The sequence below is a fragment of the Trichechus manatus genome, unplaced genomic scaffold (assembly GCF_000243295.1).
Source record: "Trichechus manatus latirostris isolate Lorelei unplaced genomic scaffold, TriManLat1.0 scaffold00055, whole genome shotgun sequence".
Classification (NCBI taxonomy): Eukaryota; Metazoa; Chordata; class Mammalia; order Sirenia; family Trichechidae; genus Trichechus; species Trichechus manatus.
The window spans coordinates 15,449,027-15,457,722 of NW_004443991.1; the positions used below are offsets into that span (position 1 = coordinate 15,449,027).

Genomic DNA, 8,696 nt, shown 5'->3' on the forward strand with positions numbered 1-8,696 from the left:
TTCTTTCTTGGTGGGCTAGCAAGGAACACACGTAATGACAATGAGCTATCCGTTTCTAGTTGCTCCACATTTTCTTCAGCAAGGGTGTAGTTTCTTCTGGAATGGGACATTCAAAGAAAACCGTTACTAAGTCACAAAACTTGCATTCCATCTGCAAACATTCTTCATATTTGTTCCTCAGTACATATTTGCTAGGAAGTATTAAAAAATCTTTAAATCAACTATCAAGTTAGCAAAATTCATTCACTCAAGCATTTCTCCAGTGCCTGCTATGTGCAAGGACCTTCACTATGATTTAAAAAAAAAAAAAAGATGGAAGCAAGCAATTCCTCTCCGAGGCAAATATCCAAGAATGTCCACGAGCATTGTCAATAACAGCAAAAACTGGAAGCAACCCAAAAGTTCATCAATGGTATAATGAATAAATTATAGAATACAATAGAATATTATTCAGCAATGAAATGAATGAACACAGTCTACATTCATCAACATGAAATCTCTGTTGTGGCTTGAATTGTGTCCCCCAAAAATATGTGTTGTAAATTCTAACCCCTATACATGGGGATATAATCCCATCTAGGAATAGGGTTTTCTTTGTTATATTAATGAGCCATATCAGTGTAGGGTGTGTATTAACCCAATCACTTTTGAGATAAAGAAGAACAGATTAGGCACAGAAGCAAGGACAAAGACTGAAGATAGATGCCACATGAAGATCACTGAGGGACTGAGGACCAGAAGCTGAAAGGCAAAGATCTTCCCCCAGAGCCAACAAAGAGCAAGCTTTCCTCTATAGCCAGTGCCCTGATAGAGGTTTCCCTGGGAGACTGAAAGGAATAGAACTGGCAAGGTGCCTCCAAGGTATTGATAGGGTCCTGTTTCTTAATACTGGGTGGTAGATACAGAAATAGTTCTTATTACTATTTAAACTCTACAAATTAGGTTTTATGCGCTTTTTGTATGTATGATACATTTCAAAATTCTTTTAAAAAACACAAAGGCTTAAAAAATAATTGAAAGGGAAGCTACTAGGGAATATGTTTTTTTTTTTTTAAATTTAGATATCTCAGAAATATCAAATCTACAAAAAAATTTTATTAACTACTCTACTAAAAAATAACGTTTTCTACATTTGTAAGTATTCAGATGTTGATACACAATGGATAATTTAGATGATCACCATTGTGGGGGGATATGGATGGAGAAATGGGAAATATCTGTAAAGAAAATCTGTCCTCAATCATTGGCTGTAAGATAGTCACATCTTGTTAATTAAGAAACCCATGTTTCCATTTAGTATAAGTTTTAAAAGAGACAATAAATCAACTGAGATTATGTCCCACTATGTGTGACTATAGTATAAATCAACTGAGAGTAGTTGACTGAATGTCAAACAAAATTAGGCCACATATCTGACAAAATCAGGCCACAGATCACCAGGCCTATCTTCTTAGGCACCTCTGGGTGGTCTCGAACCTCCAACCTTTCAGTTAGCAGCTCAGAATGATTTATTCTTCTCTTTTTCTATGTGTAAACAATTTTTCTCTATTTTTCTGTGCACAAGAGAAGGTACCCTCCATTTCTAAATCTATATTATTTTCTAAGGCCAGTTTCAACTGTTCATTGCCTAAAATTTCTAAATCCCGATTTCAAATCCAGATTGTCCATGTGGTATCAAGTAGAGTGGTAGATTCACATGTCCATTTTTCCAGTTTACAGAGCCTGTGAGAGAGAGGAATCTGAGAATGGAAAATGGTCAGGCTCTCTTTAATGAAATGTGGGGGCAGGAAGGGAAGAACAGCAACTTTTCTAAAAAAGTCCTCAATCATTGGAATAATCAGCTAAAATTTGACTTTTGGGAATATGCTGTCTACTTCATATGTTCCAAGATTCAATGTCAATTATATTTATAATGTTTATATATGATATTTTTGGTGATGTTACATTGAATTTTCATCACGCTTTTCTCCCATGTAAATTAGTATGCAGATTATTCAAAAAAGATATATATATAATATATATTTTAATTTAATTGTGCTTTAGGTGAAAGTTTACAGTGCAAATTAATTTCTCATCCAAAAATTTATACACAAATTGCTTTGTGATGGTGGTCGCAATTCCCACATTGTGTCAGCACTCTCCTTATTTCCCTTTACACCCAGGTTCCCCGTTTCACCCAGTTTACTGTGCTGTTCTGCCTTTTTGTGTTGGCTTTTGGGCAGGTGTTGCCCATTTGGTCTCCTATACTCGATTGAACTAAGAAGCACGCTCCTCATGTGTTATACCAAAAAAAGACAAGACCCGTTGCCGTTGAGTGGATTCTGACTCATAGCAACCCTATAGGACAGAGTAGAACTGCCCCATAGGGTTTCCAAGGAGCAGCTGGTGGATTCAAACTGCCGATCTTCTGATTAGCATCCAAACACTTAACCACTGTGCCAAGAGGGCCCAACATAGGCCTGTCTAATCTTTGGCTGAAAGGTGGACTTCGGAAGTGGCTTCAGTTCTGAGTTAGCAGGGTATCTGCGGGCCATAGTCTTGGGCGGCTCCTCCAGTCTCTATCAGACCGTAAGTCTGGTGTGTTTTTTTTGTGAATTTGAATTTTGATGTACATTTTTCTCTTGCTGTGTCTGGGACCATCTATTTTGATCCCTGTCATAGCCGTCAGTGGCAGTAGCTAGGTACCATCTCGTTCTTCTGGGATCAGGCTGGTAGACGTTGTGGTTCATGTGGTCCGTAAGTCTTTTGGCCCAATATTTTCCTTGAAAAAAGATATATTTTAAAAGGATATGGCTTGCTTTGTAAACAGAAGCATCTCTGCAAATTCTGAAGCCTGGAAGAAGGCTAGGGAGCATAAAATACCTGTGCCATCAGGAAAGGTGAAAATAGTAAAAGTCACCTTGGGACTATAAAGGAAGATGGCAGATCATCAATTCCAAGAAACCTTAATAGCAAGATGTCCATGGAACTACTGCTAGTCTCCTCTAGACAAGACCGAATGTCTCTGGTGCTTTGCTGCATTTCTGAGGTGGAGACAGACAGACTGAGAATAGAATCACAGTATTAGGAGTATTAGTACAGGCAATGTGTGGAAAAAAATGAGAAAGAGAAACCATTTCCTAGAATAAAGCTATGATATTATAAACAGAGGTAAATGCAATCAGGTCAGATTGAAAAAAAATAAAATCCGTTGAGAGGTTAATTTCTTTTTTATTGCAATGACCCTGGAGCTGAGTTTCCTACTCCTTTGTTTCTCATCTTAATTTCAGCAGTATCTTCTTGGCTGTTCACTGTGGGTATTTAATTGAACAAAACATAGCTGAGGTGTGAGGTATTTATTTGTGACAGGAATCTATCCATTATGAATTATGTCTTAATAGGATGGTGTTTCATATCTGATAATACAAGCTTTTTACACAAGAGGAGCTATGGAAAAGTGCAGGCTACATCGTGGACTCTTCCAAAATAAGCTAGGTCAGATGCATTAATAGAGAGTTCTAGAAATAGATATAGTTTAAATAAAGCATTCACCTGACAACCAATGGATAGAATACAAACTAACATACATTCACTTCTCGCATATCGACATGGTTAGGTTCCAAAGACCAGGTCATCATGAAAAAATAGGCATTATGTGAAAATGGAGGATGACCACATCAGATCACAAAATGGAGGATGACTACATCATTACATAACTTCCAAACCCCTGAGAATCATGGCCCAGCCAAAGTGACACATAACCATCACAGTCAGCATTACTCTCACCTCGCACCTCAGCGTTTGATACTGCCAGATGTATACCGTTCATGTGCAAAATAGACAGTGGATTTTTTAAAATTTTGCTTTAGGTAAAGGTTTACAGAGCAAATTAATTTCCTCTTCAATAGTTTATACACAAATTGTTCCATGATGTTGTTTACAGTCCCCACAATGTGTCAGCACTCTCGCATTACCACCCTGTGTTCCCCATTCCCATTTGTCTGGTTTTCCTGTCCCTTCCTGCCTTCTCATCTTTGCTTTTGGGCAGATGTTGCCCTTTTGGTCTTATGTAGATGATTGTTTTAAGGAGGACTTTCCTCACGGGCCGTTATTGTTTATTTTATAGGCCTTCGTATTATTTGGCTGAAATATGATCTCCAGGAATGGCTTCAGTTCTAAGTTAGAAGGATGTCTAAGGGCTATAGTCTCCGGGGTTCCTCCAGTCTCTCTCAGACCAGTAAATAGGAACGGATTACCCAATAAGCAAAATATCCGCAGGCTTGCTTGTGCCTACTTACTAATCTGTAGTGCACAATTTTCCCTGTTGTGAAATTGTGCACTACAGGTTAGTAAGTAAATACAAATAAGCCCATGCATACCTTGCTTACTGTAAGCCCGTGCATAACTTGCTTACTGGTTAATCTGCCCTGGCCAGTAAATCTGGGTTTTTCTTTTTATGAATTTGAAGTTTTATATATTTTTTCCCCTGCTCTAACCGGGACTTTCTATTGTGATCTTGGTCGGAGGAGTCGGTAGTGGTACCCGGGCACCATCTAGTTCTTGTCTCAGGCTGGTGGAGGCTACGGTTCCTGTGGTCCATTAGTCCTCTGGACTAATTGTTTCCTTGAATCTTTAGTTTTCTTCACTCTCTTTTGCTCCAGATGGAAAGAGACCATAAGCTGTATCTTAGATGGCCACTTGCAAGCTTTCAAGACCCCAGACGCTACTAACCAAAGTAGGATGTAGAATGTTGTCTCTATGAACTGTGTTATGCCAGTTGATCTAGATGTCCTCCTAGATGATGGGCCTTAGCCTTCAAGCCCAGTAACTGAGTCCCACGAGGTGTTTGGATATGTCTAGACTATTTCCATTACTGTGCCTGCTATGTGCTCTATTATATATATGAGTATACATGCAGCACATGCAAATAGGTACATAGTAATAGCCACAGCTAAAACTATATATGCACATGGGTGTACACCTATATGCCCTCCCACACCTATTCAGTATACATATCTACCTATTTATCCACTTATAAATTATTTTTGTTATAACTGTTGTTGCTAGATTGTGTATGTTAATTGTATTTACCTTCATTGCCTTTTACGCTTACGTGCCTCTTGTTGTTTTCCCTTACCTTGGTTGTGCTGACTTCCCCCCATTAAGTTGTGCTGACTTCCCACAATGTTGTGCTGACTTCCCCCAAGAATTTTTACTATTGTAAATGGGAAATGTCAGATAACGAGATAGTTGATAAGTGAGTAGTTTTATTTTTATTATATTTTACTATTATATATACTAAATAAAAATAATGCTGATTTGGATTCTATCCATTGATTGTCACATTAATGTTTATTGTATTTTAATATTATACATAGTCTACCACTTGTCTGTCAGTTTGTCTTATTGTAGTGGCTTGCATGTTGTTGTGATGCTAGAAGCTATGCCACGGTATTTCAAATATCAGCAGGGTCACCCATGGTGGACAGGTTTCAGTGGAGTTTCCAGGCTAAGACTCACTAGGAAGAAGGACCTGATGATCTACCTTGGAAAAAGATTGGCCAGTAAAAACCTCATGGATAACAGTGGAACATTGTCTGATATAGCGCTGGAAGCTGAGACCCTCAGGTTGGAAAGCACTCAAAATGTGACTAGGAAAGAGCTGTCTCCTCAAAGTAGAGTCGACCTTAATGATGTGGTTGGAGTAAAGTTTCCAAGACCTTCATTTGCTCATGTGGCGAAACTTAAATGAGAAGGAACAGCTGCAGATATCCATGAGTAATTGGAATGTGGACTGTACGAAGTATGAATCAAGGAAAATTGGAAGTCATCGAAATGAAATGTATAAACATCCTAGGCATTAGTGAGCTGAAATGGACTTGTATTGGCCATTATGAATAGGACCAGACAATGACAAATTGAAGAGGAATGGTGATGCATTCATCGTCAAAAAGAACATTTCAATATGTATCCTGAAGGACAATGCTGTCAGTAATAGGAAAACATCCATGTGCCTACAAAGAAGACGAGTTAATACAACTATCATTCAAATTTATGCACCAGAAACTTATACCAAAGTTAAAGAAACTGAAGATTTTTACCAACGTCTGTAGTCTGAGATTGATCAAACATATGATCAAGATGCATGGCCCCTGCGCAAGGATGTCACGCAAATTCATGAAGCGTTCCACATTTTTTTTCATCTTTCTTTAAAAAAAAGAATTTTTTATTGTATTTTCGGTGAAGGTTTACAGAACAAATAGTTTCTCATTAAACAGTCAGTACACATATTGATTTATGACATTGGTTAACAACCCCACGACATGTGAACACTCTCCCATCTCCACCTTTTTTTTTTGGTGAAAATGTACATAGCCAAAGATACACCATTTCAAAAATTTTTACATACACAATTCAGTGACATCGATTACGTTCTTCCAGTTGTGCTGCTATTCTCACTTTAGATGAAAGTTTACAGAACAAAATAGTTTCTCATTAAACAGTTAGTACACATGTTGCCCTATGACAGTAGTTAACAACCCCACTACACGTCAACGCTGTCCTTACTCAAACCTGGGTTCCCTATCACCAGCTTTCCCGTCCCCTTCTGCCTTCTAGTCCTTGTCTCTGGACTGCTGTGCCTCATTAGTCTCATTTTGTTTTATGGGGCTGTCCAATCCCTGGGTGAACAGTGCTCCTCGGTAGTGACTTCATCACTGAGCTAAAAGAGTGTCTGGGGGTCATACTTTCCGGGTTTGTCCAGTCTCTGTCAGGCCAGTAAATCTGGTCTTTTTTGTGTGTGTGTTAGAATTTTGTTCTACATCTTTCTCCAGCTCTGTTCAGAACACACTGTTGTGATCCTGGTCAGAGCAGTCAGTGGTTGTAGGCAGCCATCATCTAGCTGTACTGGACACAGTCTGGTGGAGGTCTTGGTAGCTGTGGTCCGGTAGTCCTTAGGACTAATCTTTTCCTTGTATCCTGTTCTCTTCATTCTCCCTTGCTCACTAAGGGGTGACACCAGTGGAATAACTTAGATAGCTGCTCACAGGCTTTTAAGACACCAGATGCTACTCACCAAGGTAGAATATGGAACATTGTCTTTATAAACTGTGTTATGCCAATTGAGCTAGATGTTCCCTGAGACCATGGTCCCCACAGCCCTCCACCCAGCAATTCAGTCCCTCAGAGAGTTTGGATGTGACTGTGGAGCTTCCATGACCTTTCCTTGTACAAGTTGTGCTGGCTTCCCCAGTATTGTGTACTGTCTTACCCTTCCCCAAAGTTACCACTTATCTATTGTCTATTTAGTTCCACCCCAACCCCTCTCAACCCTCATAACCAACAACGATTGTTTATTTTTCTGAGTAAACTTTTATATGAGTTTTTAGTAGAGGTCTCATACAATATTTGTCCTTTTGTGATTAACTCATTTCACTCAGCATAATGTCCTCCAGTTTCATCCATGTTATGAGATACTTCACAAATTCATCATTGTTCTTTATCGTTGCGTAGTACTCCGTTGAGTGTATCTACCATAGTTTGTTTATCCATTCATCTGTTGATGGGCATCTAGGTTGTTTCCATCTTGTTGCTATTGTGAACAATGCTGCCATGAACATAGGTGTGCATATATCTATTCGTGTGATGACTCTTATTTCTCTAGGATATATTCCTAGGAAAGGGATTGCTGGATCCTATGGTACTTCTATTTCTGGCTTTCTAAGGAAGTGCCATATCATTTTCCAAAATGGTTGTAACATTATGCATTCCCACCAGCAGTGCGTAAGTGTTTCGATCTCCCCGCAGCCCCTCCAACATCTGTTATTTCCAGTGTTTTTGATTCGTGCCAGTAATGCCAGGGTGAGATGGTATCTCATTATGGTTTTAATTTGCATTTCTCTAATTGCTAGTGAACACGAGCATTTCCTCATGTGTCTGTTGGCCGCTTGAATGTCTTCTTCGGTGAAGTGTCTTTTCATTTCCTTTGCCCATTTTTTAATAGGATTGTTTGTCTTTTTGTTGTAGAGGTGTTGGATTTTCGTGTAGATTATGGAGATTAGACCTTTGTCTGACTTGTACTGTCGAAAAATATTTTCCCAGTCTGTAGGTTCTCTTTTTACTCTTTTGGTGAAGTCTGTTGAACAGCATAGGTGTTTGATTTTTAGAAGATCCCAGTTATCTAGCTTATATTCTGGGGTTTGTGTGTTGATGGTTATGGTTTGTATCCTGTTAATGCCATGTATTAGGGCCTGTAGCGTTGGTCCTATTTTCTCTTCTATGAACTTTATAGTTTTAGGCTTTATATTTAGGTCTTTGATCGATTTTGAAGTAGTTTTTGTGTATGGTGTGAGGTATGGGTCTTGTTTCATTTTTTTGCAGATGGATATCCAGTTTTGCCAGCACCATTTGTTAAAATGACTGTCTTTTCCACATTTGATGGATTTGGGGCCCTTGTCGAAGATCAGGTGACTGTAGGCAGATGGATTTATATCTGAGTTCTTAATTCTGTTCCATTGGTCAGTGTATCTTTCGTTGTACCAGTATCAGGCTGTTTTGACTACTGTAGCTGTATAGTAGGTTCTGAGGTCAGGTAGTGTGAGTCCTCCAACTTTATTCTTCTTCAGTAGTGCTTTACTTATTCGGGGCTTCTTCTCTTTCCACATAAAGTTAATGATTAGTTTTTCCATCTCTTTGAAGAATGTTGTTGGTATTTGGAT

At 38.8% G+C, this 8,696-nt stretch overlaps 1 pseudogene; it reads left to right on the forward strand.

Annotated features, from left to right (window-relative positions):
* The first annotated feature begins 6,030 nt into the window (after positions 1–6,030).
* LOC111820909 (uncharacterized) lies at positions 6,031–6,176 on the forward strand (annotated as a pseudogene).
* The last annotated feature ends 2,520 nt before the right edge of the window (positions 6,177–8,696 follow it).